This window comes from Phascolarctos cinereus, unplaced genomic scaffold (assembly GCF_003287225.1).
Source record: "Phascolarctos cinereus isolate Bilbo 61053 unplaced genomic scaffold, phaCin_HiC Scaffold_9;HRSCAF=440, whole genome shotgun sequence".
NCBI lineage: Eukaryota > Metazoa > Chordata > Mammalia > Diprotodontia > Phascolarctidae > Phascolarctos > Phascolarctos cinereus.
Window position 1 is genome coordinate 50,029,759 of NW_027556402.1, and position 20,009 is coordinate 50,049,767.

Here is a 20,009-nt window from a genome sequence, read left to right on the forward strand (position 1 = left end):
TCTTTGATAAATCATGTACAAAGGAAGTTAAAGTTAAAGTTGTTAAAGTTAAAGCTGGAAAGTTAAAGATGGCCAGATGTGACCCTGTATTTATAAAGCGAGAAAGGCTTGGCAGTGTAAAATATACATGGAACCCTGGCAAATTTTTATACTGGTTAGTAAACAGATACTGAACATGAAGAATTAATATAATGGTCATGAAAAGACAATAGTGTTCTTCAGGAATAAATCATGCCAAACCGATTTCATTTTTTGGTAGGTTTTTGGTATAGATCAGGGGAATGCTGAAGACATAAGATGTGTTGATTTTGACAAAGCATTTGAAAGAGTCTCTTGTCATGATCCTGTGGATAAGATAGTGAAATGTGGGGAGAATAATGCTATTAGATATATTCTCATTCAGTTTAAAAAGAATGTGGATTAATGACTTTGTGTCTACCTGGAGGGAGGTCTTTAGTAGTCTTGGACCTTGACTCTATCCTGTTTAATGACTAAGATGACGATATGGAAAGCATGCTTATTAAGTCTGTGGATGGCAAAAAAAAACTAGAAAGAATAGCTAATACAAGTGGCATCCAAGATTCAAATTTATCTTAACAGATTGAAACATTAGGCTGAAGTCAACAGGATGAAATTTAAATAGGGTAAAGGAAACCTTGGTTTGTCCTTGAGAATAGAGATTGTGCTTTGTATTTTTATTTCCAGTGCCTGGCCTAGTATCTGGTACATAGTAGGAGCTAAATAAATTTGAGCTTGTCAGTGCTTCATGTGAAAAAGCTCCAGGGATTTTAGCTTAACATAGGCTTAACTTGAGCCTTAAGACACTGTTTCTTGAAAAAAACCCAAACAACCTACACCAACAATCTTAGGATGAGTAGTAAAAATGTAATGCCCATGTTATAATGTCTAGATGAAGGGAATTTGATCCAACAAACATCTATTAAGAACCTACTACGCACATGAATGTGCGAGGAAGTAATAGTCTTTTTGTCCTCCTCACTGGTTCAACCAAATCTGAAGTGTTGTCTTCCCTTCTGCTTGCCACATTTTTAGGTCCATTTACCAACTAGAGTGCTTCCATGGGAGGGTGACTGGGAGGCTGAGATTTCTAGAAACCACTTCATATGAAGTAAAGCTGGATGACAAACCCAAGGATGCTTAAAATGAGTTTAATCCTATACCCCTATCTAGTTGAACATGGGAGGTGGATTAATATCTTTGTGTCTACCTGGAGGGAGGTCATTGGTAGCCTCTGACCTTGCCTCTATCCTGTATAACGACTGAGACTATTTGAAGGCATCATAGTTGTCTTCAAAATCAGTAGCTGCTTTGCAGAAAAGGCAGAAAGGGGGTAGATTTGTTCTTTGTTGCTCTAGAAAGAACTAGGAGTGATAGGTGAATGTTACAAGGAAACATATTTGGGGTGAACAAAGAAATAATTTTCTTATGACTTGAGTTGGCCAATAATGCCTTGTAATTCAGTGATCTCTCTTCATCATAGATATTAATGGAGAGGTTGAATGACCATTCATCAGGAATGCCATTGAAGAGATTCCTGTGTTAGCTGCAAAATCAAAGGTCCCTTCTAACTTTAAGATTCTATAATTCTAGGGGCAGCTAGGTAGCACAATGGATAGAGCACTGGCTTTGGAGTCAGGAGGACCAGAGTTCAATTTCAGACTCAGACACTTGACACTCACTAGCTGTGTGACCCTGGGAAGGTCACGTAACCTTGACTGCCTCATCAAAAAAAAAAGATTCTATAATTCTATGATATGGTCTATGTACAATTAATAAAATTTGCTTATTTGTTTTGATGGAAAGATGATGTAAAAATGACACTAATTACAACCCCCTGTGAGTTTAATATATAATAAATGTTTATTCAATATACAACTATTTCACTTTTTAATTTCAATTATTGAAAAAAATTAAAAAAATTATACATTATATATTTATGGTTTGTGTCCAACAAATTTCAACCAAGAAGTAAGTCATTGATTCTTTTCCTCTTCTTAGTGTATAGTTTTTCATTGCTTTAATAGCCACAAAATATGTATTGTTTTAATAAAATTTGGGAACAAATTTACTTGTAAGCCCAAATTAAAATTTTGGTATTACTACCATTATTTTAGCACACATGAGTATTTACTGAGTATAATGCATGAGTTATGGAATTACTTTTGTTTTTTAACGCAGTGATAGTAGCAGTACTAAAAAAGAATCACCAACAATGCCTTGTAATTTAGTGATCTCTCTTCCTCATAGATGTTAATAAATTAATTAGTATTTGCATATGTAGACATCTCTACTTAATTCCTAAATATACTACTATGGAGGGTTCTTTCCCATACTTGAAATTCTCTTGAGTAAAGGAAAAGGAATAGAGAGTGTTGATCATAAAGAAAGATAGATGACCACCACAAAGATGGTGGATTATGAAAATCTTGCTTTGATTCTATCTCTAAATTATAGACTGAAATCCGTTGTAAATATTGATGATAATGTATGTCATTGGTCTTACGGTATATTGCTATGCAACGGGAACCAGGCATTCTGATAAGACCACATAGTTTATGATTACAATAAAGTGCCGTGTATTCAACACTTGGAAGAGACATTGGCATCTCAAAGAGCCCAAAGTGTGAGAGCTGGTTTTGGAGTGCAATGAATAAAAGCAAACATTGAATTGTACCGGGTTGGGGTTGGGGGTGGGGAGGGGTGGTGCACATTGAGGAAAGAGGGAGAAAAAGCATGGTTTCTTCTTGGACTTTTCCCATTAGTGCGCAGATAGATGCTTAGATACAATTTAATGATGCACACATGCTGCTAGTATATGACTATTTTAGCCAGGCGTTCTAGGTATTTGTTTTAAACATGATCTATGCTGTTTAACAGCCAAAGTCCCATTACAGCAGCTGGCCCACTCTCTGATGGACAAATGGAGGAATTTCCTTCACCCTGGGAAATGCCTACCAACTTAGAATAGAATACTCCTTCTCTCTGCCTCTACTCCATCCCTCCTCCCAGTGCCCAACCCCCCTTCCCCCATTCCACTTATCTTGATCTCATCCTCCTAGTAGTGTCTTATTTCATTTGGGCAGCATGTACATTTGTAAAATTGGACACTTAGGGTTTTAATTTTCAAAGCTTGGTATAGGAGGAGATGAGCTCACTCTCTGAGTCTTCTTTAAGAGTGTGGGACTCCTTGGTAAATAGGCTCTTCCTTCCCCCATCCTCCCTGCCCCCTCCCCCCACCAAGTCTTCATTTGGAATTTATACAGGATTCTCTGGTATTGGTGGCAAGCTTGCTGACCTTTGATGACAAGCTTGCTGACCATAAGCACATTTTAGACTGTGAATCTTCTGGAAGGCAAGAACCTTGTCTCTTAATTGGCTTAGTTCTTTGTTGTGTGCTGTGCCATGGCTTGCACACAAGAGAGATTGTAAGAAAACTCAGTCTTGAATATTTTACATCTATGAACAAATACATATGTTTCATGGGCTGGATTCTTACTCGTAAAATTTCAAGCAGTGCTTTCAGAAGACAATACAAAAGCAGCATTTTATAGGGGAAAGAGTACTGGATTTGGAGTCAAAGGACCTGGATTTGAATCTGAGCTCCATCATTTATTGGACATGTAACCTTGGGTAAAACATTTAACTTCTGAGCCCCAGTTTCATCATTTGTAAAATGAGGGGACTGGATCACATGGCCTCTAAGGTTCCTTCCTGCTCTAAATCTTGACTTCTGTGATCCTATAAGATGACACGAGAACTTCACTACATTCAGCCTTACTACAATGGCTTCACTACATTTAAGTGTTGATTGCAAAACAGCAATGTGTCACCCTCCAGTAAGAAGTGTTATTAAAGACAAAAATGAACACCAAAGGTGCAAAATTCTCCCTCAGGTTTATCACAGAGTCTTTGTGAGACTGTGGCATGCTAAAAATTAATAACCAAAAAGTTCTTTGTAGGAGAGACTCATAGGATTTCATTTTCATAGCGCCCAGAGTAGGATTGAAAACTTCATGTCTGTTCAACACCAGGTTCAAATCAATTCAGCAAATCCCTTAACAAGTCCTTAAAAATGGGGTCCCCACAGTTAGATGCTATAGAACAGGGGGTCTTAACCCCTTTTTGTGTCATGGATTCTTTTGATAGTCTGGAGAGATCTGTGCATCCCTTCTTGGAATAATGTTTTTAAATGTATAAAATAAAATATTCAGGATTACAAAGAAAATCAGTTATATTAAAATAAAGATATATTTTTTCCCATCCAAGTTCACAGACCCTTCGAAATCTATCCGTTGATCCCTTAGGGTTCCATGGACACTAGGATAAGAACATCTGCTCTAGAGTCTTGGACTTAGAACACTGAGAGAAGGATGAAAGATGGTGTAACAAATATGTAGGGCATTGAATTCTCAACTACTTTAGAGTTTTGATACCGTATTTTGATTTTCTAGTGCCCCACTTCCTCTAACATGGAACTATGTTAGAGATATGAAGTCCTTATGGGGTCCTCCAGTGGTTTTATTTACTTAAAAATACAAGGGTGAGTTCAAATTAATTTAGTTTTAAGAATTTCATTGTACCCCATGGGATAAATAGAGACATATCCAACTTAGTTTGGGAATCTTTTACTCTCTTAAAATCATGGTCCTTTTATAATGAAAAATGCTATCTCCAGAGAAAGAACTGATGGAATCTGAATGCAGATCGAAGCATACTTTTTAAAACTTTATTTTTCTTGGTTTTTTCCTTCCTTCCTTCCTTCCTTCCTTCCTTCCTTCCTTCCTTCCTTCCTTCCTTCCTTCCTTCCTTCCTTCTTCCTTCCTTCCTTCCTTTCTCTCTCTCTCTCTCTCTCTCTCTCTCTCTCTCTCTCTCTCTCTCTCTCTCTCTCTCTCTCTCTCTCTTTCTTTCTCCTGTGCTCTTTTTGCAACATGGCTAATATGGAAATATGTTTTGCATGACTGCACACGTATGATCTACATCAAAGTGCTTGCCTTTTCAAGGAGGGAAGGAGGGAACTTGGAACTCAAAAATTATAAAAAAATGAATGTTAAGGTTATTTTTACATGTAATTGAGAAAAAATAAAAACATTCTAAAAAAAAACCAAAACCCCAGACAAAACAAACCTAATTATGGCAACAACAATAACAACAAAATAAAATCCTAGTCCAGAAAAAGTGTAGACAGAGAAAAAAACACAATCATTGCTTTTTTGCAGATAGTTTGATGGTTCACTTAGAAAACCCAATTAAAAATTAATTGAAATAAAATCTTGAGTAAAGTAGTAAGCTGTAAAACAAGCACCCTCTCCCTCTACCCCAACACACATACACACATCAGCCTTTCTGTATACAACCAACAAAACTCAGATACTTGCTAGCTGAATGATCCCGGTCAAGTCACTTAACTTCTCCCAGTCTCAGTTTCTTCACCTGTAAGATGGGGATCATAATAGTGTCTCTCCCCTTAAGGTCATAGTGAGGATCAAGTGAGATAATATATGAAGTGCTTTGAAAACCTAAAGCCCTATTTAAAATGATAGCTTTGTCTTTATTAATTTTTATTATTTATTAATTTTTATTTTTATTTATTAATTTTAATTATTATTTTATTATTTATTATTCATGTCTTTGTGAGTAATTTTGAGTCCTTTTTGTTGGAGAATTGAGTTTTCTGATGACATATTTCAGAATGAAATTTCAGAAAGGAGTGTTTTTAGCTCCACATTTATAAAACCATAGATTTACATCTGGAAGAATCCTCAATGAGGTCTAGCCCAACTCTTCCATTTTACAGATAAAGTAACTGAGGTCCCAAGAGGCTATTGGCCCAGTAGACTGTGAGCTCTTTCAGAACAGGTACTGCTCTTTGTCTTTCTTTGTATTCCCAGTGCTTAGCATAGTGCCTGGCATATAGCTGATGCTTGGTAAGTGCTTGTCGACTGACCATTCAAGGCTATGCAGGTGGTACTTGTGAGAAGTCTGGTTTGAACTCAGCTCCTCTGACTTTAGACCCAGAGTGCTGCCACCATGTAAATGCTGTTTAGTTAAGTCCAGTTTTCACTTGCTATTTCTTGGCAAATTCTAAACTAAGATAGTGCAGAAGTTCTGGAGAATAGAACTTCAGCACAGTGTCAGTCATTTCAGAAGGCCAACAAGTAAGATGGCATTGCAAAGTTGGAGACATTACAAGAGCTGATACTCTAAGTAGCTATCAGGAAATAGTGTTTTCAGATTACTCTTGGGTAGCTCAATGCCATTTTTATCTGGCTCAATTAAATTCTAGGTGGAAAGGAGGTTTCTTTGAAGAAGCTTCATTCAGCATAATGAAGAGAATAGACTTTCTTAGATATAACCCCGTCTCAAAGCCTGTTGGCTTGGGACTCTTTCCTTATTGTTAGGGATGAATATCCTGGCCTGCATGAAGGGCAGGGTGGAGCTAGTGAGAGGGAAAGGGAGCTTAATTATTGGCCAGTCCCCTTTGGGGAGTCTTCCTTAGGATTTCTCAAGCTTCAAGTTCTTCTTCCTCCTCTTCTTATTCATTCTTTCTCTTCTTCTTCTTCCTCTTCCTTTTCCTCCTCTTCCCTTTCTGCTTTCCCTTCCCCTTCCCTTCTCTTCCTCTTCCTCCTCCTCCTCTTCCTGTCACTTGGGGCACTACTGGCTTCCAGCCTCAAGAGAGAAGATGGACAAAGCCAACCCTACTTCAGAGGAGCTGGCAATCTCCATTATGTCCCTATCCTCATTTTGCTAGAGACTTTTGGGAGTTTCCCCTTGTGTGAGATCAAGGATAGTCTCTCTTGGTTGGGCTGAGTTACTATGTTCCCAATGGGAGAGCTCCTTAATTTTACATTGTCTGATATATCTCTTCCTATGTACACCTTCTCTGATTTCTGTTTTCTATGGTTTGGACAAGTGGGTTTCATTGTGGAGTTGATATTAGGTGGGAAAGGGGTTAGGCCTTGGACATAGAGCTTGGGATCCTCCTTTCCCCCAGTAATAACAAAATCATCAGAAGTTAGATGGAACCCTTAGACTAATGATATTTAAGGGAGCATCTGTATATATCTACCTATATCTATATCTATCTATCTATCTATCTATCTATCTATCTATCTATCTATCTATCTATCTACCTGTCTATCTATCTATAATTCTAGCCTGGTATCCCCTCTCTCTGAGGAGAGCAGAGTGGCCTCTAGTCCCAACTTCTTGTTTCTCCTCCAGGCAGAAATTAGAGTCTCCCTTGGAGAAGGATGGAGGGAGAAGAGGCTAGAAAGATCTATTCTTCCTCCCTTTAAGCCCCACACTGACAACACTCACTACACCTGTGGGACCCACACTTATTGCGTAGAAAATGTGTATGAAAGCCTCTATTGTAAGATGTAATTTTATATGTAGCAGTGTGTGTACATAGATTAAGACCGAACCACAAAAGACCAATACTTTATAAGGTCTTTTCAAGGTTAATATAGAATAGAGCTTGTGTCCCTTCAAAATCAATAGTACTCCCTTTGGCAGGGGGTGGGAAAGAGTTTGACACCTCTTTCCATTGATATCAATGAAAACATTACATACAGGAGAACTTCCTAAGTCATTGAATCATTTCCAAAGACACAATATCACATTTTCGTGGAATAGGTCAGTCCTTAACACATTCTATAGAAATAGAATTTTTTAAACTCTTGAGATTGCCACTTCAGTCTAAAATTCATTAAAAATGTAGTCTGTTGTTTTTCAAACTTTTTACTTTATTTTTTATTGAATTTTACATTTTTCAAATAGACGTTTATTTTCTTTTCTTCCTACCTTCTTCCCTGTTGAACAAACCAAAACAAGGCCCTCCTAGAAGGTGGGATCTAAGCTGCTTTGAAGGAAGCCAGAGAAACTAAGAGTCAGGAGTGGAGGGAGAGGCATTCCAGGGTTGGGGCACAGCCAGTGCAAAGTCGTAAACTGGGGCCGTGGATGCTGTGTATCCAGAGCAGCTGGATCATAGCCTGCTTGGAGGGAAGTAAAATGTAAAAAGACTGGAAAGGTAGGAGAGGGCCAGGTTGCAAAGGGCTTTGAAAGCCAAACAAAGGACCTTTTTGATTGTAGAGGTAGTAGGGAACCACAGGAGTTTATTGACCAGGGGAGTGACATGCTAAGTTCTGTGCTTTAGGAAAGTCACTCCAACAGCTGAGTAGAGAATGGATTGTAGTTGGCCAAGGAAAGAGACAAATTAGGAGGCTATTGCTATAGTCTAATGGGGAGATGCTGTGAACTCAGATGGTGGTTTAGTGAACGAATTGAAGGAGGCGTGTAGGAAAAAGTTTTCCATGACTCTTCCCTCTTCCTTTTCTCATCTCCTCAATCCAGTCAGTTGCCAAATTTTATGGATTCTACTTTCACAACATATGTTCATTTCCTTCTCTCCTTCCCTAAAGCCACCATCTCTAATTTAGTTCCTTATCAATTCTCACCTCTACCATGCAAGACAGGCCTGACCATGTCATTCCCTTTCTCAAAACTTTTAATGGCTCCCAGGGATCAATAGGATAATAATAATGATACTAATGAATAACAGCTAACATTTATATAGTGTTTATCAGGCACTGTTCTAAGTGCTTTACAATGATTATCTCATTAGATCCTCATAATTCTGGGAAGTAGTTGCACTTATTATCTCCATTTTACTGATGAGGAAATTTGAGGCAGGCAGAGAGGTTAGATGACTTGTCCAGGATCACAAAGATAGTAAGCGGCTGAGACTAGATTTGAACTCAGGTCTTCTTAACTCTAAGCCTGGTGCTCTATCCACCCCAGCTCCTGCCCTTTCCCATTTTCAAGCCCTCCAAAATCTGAATCCCATCTACCTTTCCAGTCTTGTTTTATACAATCCTCCTTTAAAAACTCTATATTGCATTTAAACTACCCTGACAGTTGTTCTTTGAACTTTACCGTCTGCCTCCTGTCACTGTGCCTTTCCACAAACCTTTCCTTTTTTCTGGAATACATTCCTTCTCCTCTCTAAGCATTTGAAATCTTGTCTTCCTCAGATCTCTTCTCAGCTTCCAGTTCTTCTGTAAAGACTTCCCCAAGCCCCATGGCTGTTAACAACTTTTCCCTCTCCCTTTTCCTGCCTTCTGCATTCTTATTTGTGTATGTTTTGAATTTCCCCAGGAAAATGTCAACTCCTTGAGTACAAGGACCAATTAATTTTTGTCTTTATATACTCAGCACTCACCACAGTTCCTTGAAAGTGGAAAATGCTTAATATGTGTTTACTGGATTGAATTAAATTGAATTGAGGGTATTCAGGACAGTGAAGGGACTTGAAACCATCAGATGAGCATGGGCTGTAGGAATAGGAAATGGTTAAGCTAGAGAAGAGAAAATGGAGAATATGTAATGGTTGTTTTCAGATATTTGAAAGGTTACCATGCAGAAAAAGGATTGGATTTGACTTGCTCCTTCAAGGCAGAACTAGGCTTAGTGCTAGGAGTTATTAGAAGTAACATCTTGGTTCAGTCTAAGGAGAAATGTCCTGAGAAATAGAGCTGTTTCAGAAGGTAATGAGTTTCTCATCATAGGAGGGCTTCAAGTGAGAAGGCATTGGTCAACCTGTAAGTTTCTGTGATTTTGTGTTTTAGTCTGACTGAAGGGTGTTATTTTAAAAATTACAACTTACAGCATCGGTTTTAAATCAATGATTATACCAATGATTGTTGACATTTCTATAGCATTTAACGTTAATACACCATTTTATTTCTCCCAATGTCCCTCACATAGCCTTTCCTCATGGAAGTTCTTTCTGAAATCCTGAATCATTTAGCTGTTCTCCTTTAATCTGTTTCCAGGTTTTCAGGGTGCCCTGTGCTTTATTAAAAGCATCTACTTTTGCTTCTAAACCATCAATTCTCCTTTTGAATTCTCCAAGACCCCTAATTATTGCCTTTAATTCTATTTTTATAAAATAAATTTTATTAATAACTTTTGTTTTTATATCACCAAAATTTCTCCCAGTATCCTTCTTTCCCTCCTCCCAGAGAGCTGTTCCATTTAACAAAGAATAACAAAGAATCTTTTCTGAAAAAAAAATACGGAAAAAGAGGAAGAAGAGAAAAAAACCTAGCAAAATTGAACAATATCACAAAGGTCTGCAAATATTTGCAAGGTACTGTACCTTTGGACCTCCCACCTCTTCAAAAGAGTGTATCTGTGTATATCTGAGTGTATCTATTCTCATATCTGTATTTGGGGTTTAGGCCTCAATTTCTTCATCTGAAGTCTTAGTAAAGTCTCTTTCAGCTATAAAAGCTTCAGATCCCATGATCTCTTTAGTACTTTCTTATATGGTAGTATAATTAAACGGTAAGAAACTGGGGGTGGTTAGGACAAGACAGCAGAATTCAGCTTGGATTTGCCGGGTTAAACCCAGTGTACGTACAGAAGTAATGTAGCATGATGAATAGACAGCTGAATCTTGGAGTTTAGAAGACCTAACGATCGAGTCTGGGGTCTTGATACATATTGGCCAACAGCAAGACCCCAGAAAGTGACAGCGCCCAGGTAACTATCTCAGACTATAATGACAAAGCAAGTGCTGACCCACCTTGGTAGGGAGTTTCCACACAGCGATCCCTATAGTTATGAAGAACAAAGTCTAGAGCTGGGGGGGGGGAGTACCTGGGGCCTCGAGGTCACATGTGGCACTCTAGGTCCTTGGGTGCAGCCTTTAGACTGAGTCTAAGTTTTACAGAACAAATCCTTTTATTGAGGATTATTAAGGATTATTATTATTAAGCCTTGAGGCTGCAGATTTCTCACCCTTGGTCTAGACAAAAAAAGTAACTTGTGTAACACAACTGAATATGAATCTAGGGGTATTCAGGCAACATACATTCCCCTGTGCATCCAACTGTTGATTCTTGGCATCATGTAGAAATGTGGCGCCATGAAACGGCAGTAAAACACCATGCTTTGGGTGACTTTGTAATGTCCTCTCTGGAATGTAGTTAATTAGGTATCCAAGAGCATGAAAATCATCTGACTGAACACAAAGAATTGTATTTTCTGGATTCCTAAAATCATACTTTCCTTAATTATTTTTTAAAAAGTAAGTTTTTACTGGTATTTTTCGTTTTTTTTTTTTACATTATCATGGTTATCCCAAGTTTTCCTTCCCTTCCGCCTCCCAGAAAACCATCCTGTAAGACAAATAGTATGTTTTAGAGAGAGAAAAAAGATCAGTGCAGCTGATCAATGCACTAAAAAAAAAAATCCCAAAAATGTGTGTAATGTGTAATACCTGTGGACCTCCCACCTTTACTTGATTCTGATTGGATTTGAACTCTGTGTTACAAAGTTCTTTCTCAGTCACAACCAGAAGCTTCCAGTTGAAGGGCAGATCTGTCATAAATATGACCTGCTTGGGGAAACGGGACCAAGAGGAGCCATGACATTAACTTGCAGTTACTTTCCTGCACAAACCGATCTTTATGAAGCCTCGACTGGGTCACCCAATTCACTTCCACTCCCTGCACTGTGCGTCTGTCTTCTCTCTGTCAGCTCTGCCTTCTCCTTGTCGCTGGTGAAGATTAGCCTGGACAGCTGTGCTCCCAAGCAGGGCGTGTCTCCTGGCTGTGATGCCACTCCAGAATATCTCTATCTCCATGGCATTTGGCTTTATGATGGCTCTCTGGCCTGGCCTTTGGGCAGCTGGGGAGGCTGCGTCAGGGGTTGTGTGGGGTCAGAGAGCCCCGTGAGTGGCTAGTTCTCCAGCCACCCACAGGCTCATTGTTCCCTTCTATGGTATACAAGATGCATGAGTCTCTTACAGGGCTACGCAGTTGCTTCCAAAGTACCAGATGGTTTTCACCTTGAATCTGGGCCATGTTGTCAGGTCCCCTTGTGTGGAGAATGAGCAGATCACATAACCAGGGGCTTCCTGAAGGAGTCTGCTTTCTCATGTTTCTTTGGGAAAGCAATGCATGCTGGGAGATTTTCAGAGACTGTCCTTGGCATAAAGCACTGGACACTTCTGTTTCTTCAATTGTATGTAACCTGTCCCACATGGCCCTTATCCACATTAGCTGGGGACTTGGGAGGAATCATAGAATCATAGCTATAGAGTTAGAAGGGACCTCATAGACCAGACTTTGTTCTGTGAACTTTGGACTCAGTCAAAGGGCTGTACTTGAGGACCTAGAGGGCCACGTGTGGCCTTGAAACCGAATGTTCTCCGCCCCTGTCATAGACCACTTAGCCCAACACCCTCATTTTACAGATGAAGAAACCAAGGCCTAAGGAGTTTAATTAATTTACTCAGCGTTACCTAGGTAGAAAGTATTTAGTGATCTTTAACTTGCCAATGGAGGGGCAGCGAGGTGGCACAGTGGATAGAAGTCAGGAGGACCTGATGGCCTCAGACCACTAGTTGTCTGACCCTAGGCAAGTCACTTAACCTCAATTGCCTTTAAAAAAAAAGTAACTTGACAATGGAACTTGTCTGTGCATCTAGAGTTAGTTGATTTAGTGTCTCAGGAGATTCATGATATCTGGGGTCTGCTTAGGGTTAAATCTTTTTTATACTCTGTATTATTAAAGTTCTTCTATAATAATAATAGATTGCTAGCATTTACATAGCACTTTAAGGTTTGCAGTGACCTCTTACAAATATTTCATCCTCACAACAACCTTGGGAGGTAGGTGCTATTATTACCATCATTTTATAGTTGAGGAAATTGAGGCAGGCATAGGTTAAGTGACTTACCCAGGGTCACACAGCTAATAAGTGCCTGAGTCTGGATTTGAGCTCAGGTCTTCCTGACAAGTCTCTCCAAACTCCAACCCATCTTCCATTCAGCTGCTGAAGTGAATTTCCTGAAGTTCAAGCCTGACCATGTCACGCCTCTCCTCAGTGGCTCCCTATCACCTCCAAGATCGAATACGAAATCTGTTGGCATTCAAAGATCTATCTTACCCCTCATGGCCCTGTCCTCCTTCCCTCCCCAAATGTTCTTTGATCCAGTGACCCTGTTCTCTTTGGCTGTATCATGAGTAAGACAGCTCATCTCTCAGCTCCAGGTCTTTTTACTGGTTGTCTCTCATGCCTGAAATGTTCCCTTCTTCATCTCTACCTCCTGGCTTCACTGTTGCTGTTCAGTCATTTTTTACCCCTGTCTGACTCTACCTGACCCCATTTGGGGTTTTCTTGGCAGAGATACTAGAGTGGTTTGCCATTTCCTTCTCTAGCTCATTTGACAGATGAGGAAACCGAGGCAAACAGGGTTAAATGACTTGCCCAGGGTCACACAGCTTATAAGTGTCTTAAAGGGAGTTGTGATTGCTGTAGTCCAGCAAATAGGGTCAAAAGAGTCAAACGCGGCTAAACAACAACAATATTTCTCTAATTAATAGTAATATGGGTTTCTTACCTTGAGAACTTTCTGTTCATATCCTTAGACCACTTATCCATTGAGGAATGCCTCTCTTTCTGACAAATTTGAATCAGGTCTTTATATGTCTTGGAAATGAGACTTTTCCAGAGAAACTTGCTGCAAAGACTCCCCCTCCCCCTCAGCCCGGTTAATTGTTTCCCTTTTAATCTCTGCTTTTTCAGATATTTATATAAGGTGTAAAGTGTTGGTCTAAATCTAATTTCTTCCATATTGTTCTCCAACACTCCCATCAGCTTTTGTTAAATAGTGAGTCCTTATCACAATAGCTGGGATTTTTGTTTACCAAACACTAGGGTATTAGATATATTTGCTTCTATATGTCGTATACCTCGTCCGTTCCATTGATTGATCTTTCTCTTTCTTGAACAGACCAAATTATCTAAATAATAACTGCATTTTAGTTGAGATCTGGCACTGCTGAGACCTCTTTGTTCTCATTTCCTTTTCTTCATTTCTCTTGAGATTCTCGAATTTATTTTCCTCCATATGAATTTTATTATTTTTCTAGTTACATAAAATAATCCTTTAATAGTTTAATTAGTATGATATTGGATAAGAAAGATAATTTAGGCAATATCATCACTAGTAACTGGAGAAATGCAAATTAAAACAATTCTGAGAGTCTACTTTACATCCTCCAGATTAACAAAAATGAAAAAAAAAAAAGAGAAAATGATAGATGTTGGAAGGGTTGTGGGAAAACAGCCACATATACTGTTGGTGGACCTGGGAATGGGTATAAACATTCTGGAAAGCAATTTGTAAGTAGAAACAAAAACTTACCAAACACTGTGAGCCCATGGATCCAGATTTACCCTTGCTAGGCCTATATACAAAAGAGATCAAAGAAAGAGCATAAAGTCCTTTATGTACAAAGATATTTATGCTAGGTTTTTTTTTTGTTGTTGTTGTGGCAAAAAAACCCCCAAACTAAGAGGATATCTATCTATTGAGGAATGACTGAATAAGTTGTGGTCTCTGAATGTGATGGAAGACTTCTGTGCTATGGGCAGCTAGGCAGCACAGTGGATTAAGCAGGAAGATCTAGCTATGTGACCTCTGTCTGCCTTACTAGTTGTGTGACCCTGGGCAACTCACTTCACCCTGTTTGCCTCAGTTTTCAGGCTTTTGAGAGTTAATGAGACCAAAAAATGGGACAGTTAGGTGGCACAGTGGATAGAATGCTGGGCCTGGAGTCATAAAGATACCTCTTCCTGGATTCAAGTCTAGCCTCAAACACAGCTGTGTGACCCTGGGCAAATCACTCAACCCTATTTGTTTACAACCACTGTAGTATCTTTGCCAAGAAAACCCCAAACGGGGTAACAAAGAGTTGAACATGATTAAAATGACTAACAACAATCATTATTATAAGAAATAAGGAAAGAGATAATTTCTTTTTTTTCTTTTGTGAGGCAATCGGAGTTGAGTGACTTAAGGTCACACAGCTAGTAAGTGTCAAGAGTCTGAGGCCTCATTTGAACTCAGTTCCTCTTGACTCCAAGGGTGGACCTTTATCCACTGGGCCACCTAGCTGCCCCCCGAAAGAGATAATTTCAAAGAGACTTGGAAAGACATAAACTGTGACAGAGTATTGTGATCAGAAGTAGAAAGATTTATACCATAACATCAATATTATAAAACAGTTTGAGGACTTTTATAAACAAATGAAGAATAAAATGAGAGTAATTTATACAATAAATGTATAGTTCATGATATAATATCACCCAAAAAAGTATAATTGTCTTCACCATGTGAAGACAAACTTTTGAAAGTATAGGAACTGTGTTTAATACAATTACCATTCAGGATTCTAGAGGACCAATGGTGATGCATTCTATACATGACAGAGAAGTGCAGAGCGACATACACACACACACACGTGTGTGTGTGTGTGTGTGTGTGTGTGTGTGTGTGTGTGTGTGTGTACAGCCATTGGGGGAATTTGATTTGCCTCACTATATAACAAATATGTACCTATTACAAGAAATATATATATTTTCCCAATGGGGTGGGGAGTGACAGGGAGAAAAAAAATAGATTTGTTAATTTTTTTTTTTAAATAAAGAGGTAGAGTGTGCTACAGATATGAAATGCTCCATGAATTTCAGACAAGGTCATTATATTAGTTTAATTTAACTGTTTACTTTGTTACAAGAAATCTCACAAGGTGGGAATAATATGTAAATATTTGTAAAGTAGAAAATATATCAATAAAACTGAAAATGTAAAAATGAAAAAAAAAGTTTTTAAATCTGAAAAAAAACCCTAATATAAATGAATGAAAAATTTAAAAATAAAGAGAATGGGCTTCTTTTGGAGGTGACAGTTTCTTTGAAGGCCTTCAAGCAGAGACTTCAGGCATGCTATGTTAAGGACTCCTTTTGTGTATGCACTAGCCTCGGTGGTTGCTGAGGTCCCCTCCAAACTCTGAAATTCTGTGATTCTGTGAATTACAGTTCAAGTACAAGGTCCAAAAATTTTGTGCTTTTCAGCCATTTCCTTCTCTTTGCCTGTCATCATTTAATTTCTCCCTGGGCCTAATTATCAGCAGCTATAGCATCTGTCTCTTTTTGGTCAGAATAATTGTGTTCCTATTGATTAGTTTTATGAAGTCCCTTCCTAAAGTCCCAATGCTTTATGCTGTAATGTTGTTATCATTGTGGGTGGATCTAGGCAAGGCCTGAAGGGGACTGACAGGTTCTGGAGGGGCTTGAGTTTTGTTGTAATGGGTCCCAGAAATACAAAGAAGAATATGATCTCTTTTCTAGAATTTTTCCTTTCTCACTTTTCTGCCACCAGTGGGATGTTAGTGCCTCTGTTTTGGGTGACATAGTCAACAGAGGAATCCTGGGAAAAGAACACGTGAGTATTACTTTTATCTAAATTTCAAAATTATTCACTTCATAAGATATGACATCAAATAATGATAAAAGGTTGATGAAAGAAAAAGTAAACTTAAAAGTATACAGTGTACTATTTTTTCCTAATTTAACTTGTAACAACGTCACTCTGACCCACTCTCTCTCGCATAGCTGGCTTTTCAGAAACCCAAGATCAGTTGTAATTCCAGATTAAAATGGCCTTCTTACTCATAATGACAGTCCCAAGGCCAGCTCCGATCCTAACTCCCAGCTCAGCGTTTTCATTTGGATGGCCTGCCATTGCATCTAAACTAACAGGAATAATCATAATCTTCATCTTCCCTTTCTGCCCCTCCTCCCCTCTTCCTCCCTTCCTCCTCCCTCGCTCTTCCTATCAATGATGCCATTGTTTCTCTCAATGCCCAGCCTAGAATTCTCCCAGTCATCCTTGACTCCTCCTCTGCCGTTGTTCCTTCAATCTATTCACCAATTATATCCTATCAGTTTTTCCTTTGTAAAGATCCCAAATCCATTCTTTCTCTTCCATACCAGATATTACATACAAGTATCACATTAATTCAGGTCCTAAATCACCTCCCACTTGATCTAATTTGTAATTTGCTTCTAACTAATTTCCTCTGATTTTTCTGTCTTTCACTCCTCTCTATATCCATGACCAATAACTATTCCTTGTGTGCTTCTTGGTCCTGCTCAAAACCCTTCCAAGCTTCCCCATTGTCTAGTGACACAGCATGAAAAGTGTGATGGAACAGCAGTCAGAAGACATAGGTTTGAATTTTAGCTCTATGACTTACAGTGTGTCTACGGGTAAATCACTTAACCTCTTAGAGTCTTAATCTCCTCATCTGTAAAATGGAGATGATTTTGGAACTATTTACCTCATAGAGTTAATGTGAGTAGATTCTCCATGAAGATAGGTGGTTAAAAAATAATCTCTAATGTCCTTAGCCTAGCAGCTGATGTTCTCTGAAATTTGGATCCAAGATACTTCTCCAACATTATCTCTGCTATTCTACCACATGTACTTGCTATTGAAGGTAAACAGATTAACTCTCTATAGGACACAATAAAGAATATGGTAAAGATGCAGAAGAGCCTTGTGAAATTCTCAGGGTTTCCTCTGGTGAACAATGTCAGTGGAGAACTGAGGAACATGAAAACTGTGTGATAAGTTAATATTATTGTTATAAGATCAGTATGCTAATCATTTTCACCACTTGGAGCACCGCAGCGAGACTGTATTCTCAGAATTGGTGACCCACTGTATAAAATAATAATGGCAGTAACTCTCTAAGGTTTGCAAAGTGATCTACTTACGTCCTGTCATTGTAGCGACACTATTTTACAGAGGAGGAAACTGAGTCTCATAAAGGTTAAATAATTTACACATGGTAACATCACTTACTTCATAAGTGTTAAGTGCTTAGAGACTCTTGGACCTGGGGCTCTTTGGTTTCAAATCAAGCACACCATGGTCTCTACATAATGTATATGCACACATTATATACATATAAATGAATATGTATATTATATATATAATATATATAACATACAAAAGTAGTCAATTATTAGCAAAATAAATTTCTTCACACGTAATACAAAGTCAGCCAAGCAATCTAAAAGTGACCTGATAGTGACCTCTCACATGCACAAAGGTAGAGGTCTTGTTCTGGCAAAGTTTTGATTTATGAAGAACACGGAGTGTCATGGCTGGGAGCCTTGCTATGGTGTATGAGCTCCAAAGGGTTCAAGCTCCAAAGTGTTCTTATAAGAAATGTGACTTGGTCAAGGTCACTTTCATGGTCATACACAGCCAAGACTGGATTCCCAAATCTAATACTCTAACCAGGTTTTGCAAATTTTGAAAATTTTTTCCTGGAAGTATAGGATATTTTGGGTTCCTTCAGTCTCAGGAGATCTTTGAATAAGGAATAAACATATAACTTAAAAATCTCCTTAGGGTCAGTAGGTGATTCTTTTCCTAAGCAAATAATGCAACCAATGATTTGCTTTACAATGAGAAAAAAAATAAACAACACTCCAAACCAGACTCCCAATCTGCACAGGTGTTAAAGTTACACGACTGTGATTCTTGGAATTGAGGACAGTAGATGGGTTTCATGAAAAGAGCTAGCATGAATGTGTGATTGAGTGGCTAACATTAGAGCCAGAACTGGCCTATCAGAAACACGAATCCATCTCCCTCCCATGGCAAGAATATAAACCAAGGGAACTCACACAGGATGTAATATCCGGTATTTGGAAAATTGCCCTGCAGGAGCCTGCAATGTCAAAAAATTTAATTTCTCCTCTCCCCATCCCAAATTATCTAAAATACTTGTAAAAAACTTGAAGCAATGCCACCTACCATTTTTTGGATAGGCACACAGGACACACTACCATTCATCTTGAAAGTTGTTTTCCCTCTGAATTCTACTCAATTTCCTTCTCTAGTTCCTGGCTGAAGCTTCCCTCAAGAATGAAACGTGTATTTATTTTACTTAATAGATGTATCTACTTATTATCTCCAGGCATATTTTCATGGATCATTGAAAGAGACTATCTGAAACAGTCTTTCAGGTGACATAAAACATGGCACCCAGCCCTGTACACAACAATGCCCACAGAGCTTTAGTTCATTAACATTTTAAATGCAAGAAAGGTACCATGGAATGTTCAGCATAAGAGCTGAGAGTGGAGGATGGGAAAAACCTAACTTCCACTTGAGTAGTCTGGGGTAGCGGGGTCGTCATGGCAGATGGGTCCTGGCCATAGCTTTAGCGTCCAACCCTCTCATTTTTCAGATGAATGAACTGAGGCTGAGGAAGGTCCAGAGATTTCTACTAAATATCAGAAACAAGGTTGAACCTATGTCCTCTGACACTTTCTCTGTTTCTCTCTCTCTCTCTCTGTCTCCTCTGTGTCTTTGTGTCTATTTCTGTCACACACACATACACACACACACACACACACACACACACACACACACACACAAAACCTTCCTGATTACACACCAACACACATAATCTTTAGAGCAGGAAGGGACCTTAAAGACCATTTAGCTCAATCCATTTTACAGATAAGGAAACTGAGACTCAGAGAGCTTGCCCAAGGTCATATAGGTAATAGAGAAGTGGGATTTAAAGCTGGGTTCTATCTATATGACCTTAGGCAACTTGTTTCTCTAGACCTCAGTTTCTTCAAACATAAAATGAGGAGGCTTGACTAGGTCTTTTCCAATTCTCAATCTTGGATATTACGATTCTCTAATTCCAGATCCCTCTCTCTTTTCATTGTACCTCGCCGAGTCTTAAAAAGAGAAGATTTCTGATCCTAATTCTGTGCAATCTGAATTTATTTATCTTCCTACTCTTCCTCCAATATAGAATGGGTATTAGATAGAAGGAAAAGTGTGGTAGCTCACAACAGCCAATTTAAAAGGCTTTTACCTACGGTCCAGATGAAAGTCCATTTTCCCGTGTTTTTCCTGATGGTGGTTGGTGGTGGCTGACATTTCAAAAGAGCCAGGCTTCTCTCCCGCTTATATTTTCTGCCTCCTCTGGCACCACAGGAAAACACTAGGCAAATGACTCAATGAACAAAACCCCATAATGATAAAACCCTAGATATGGACTCTCAGGTTCATATTCATGAAAGAAAGCCTCTG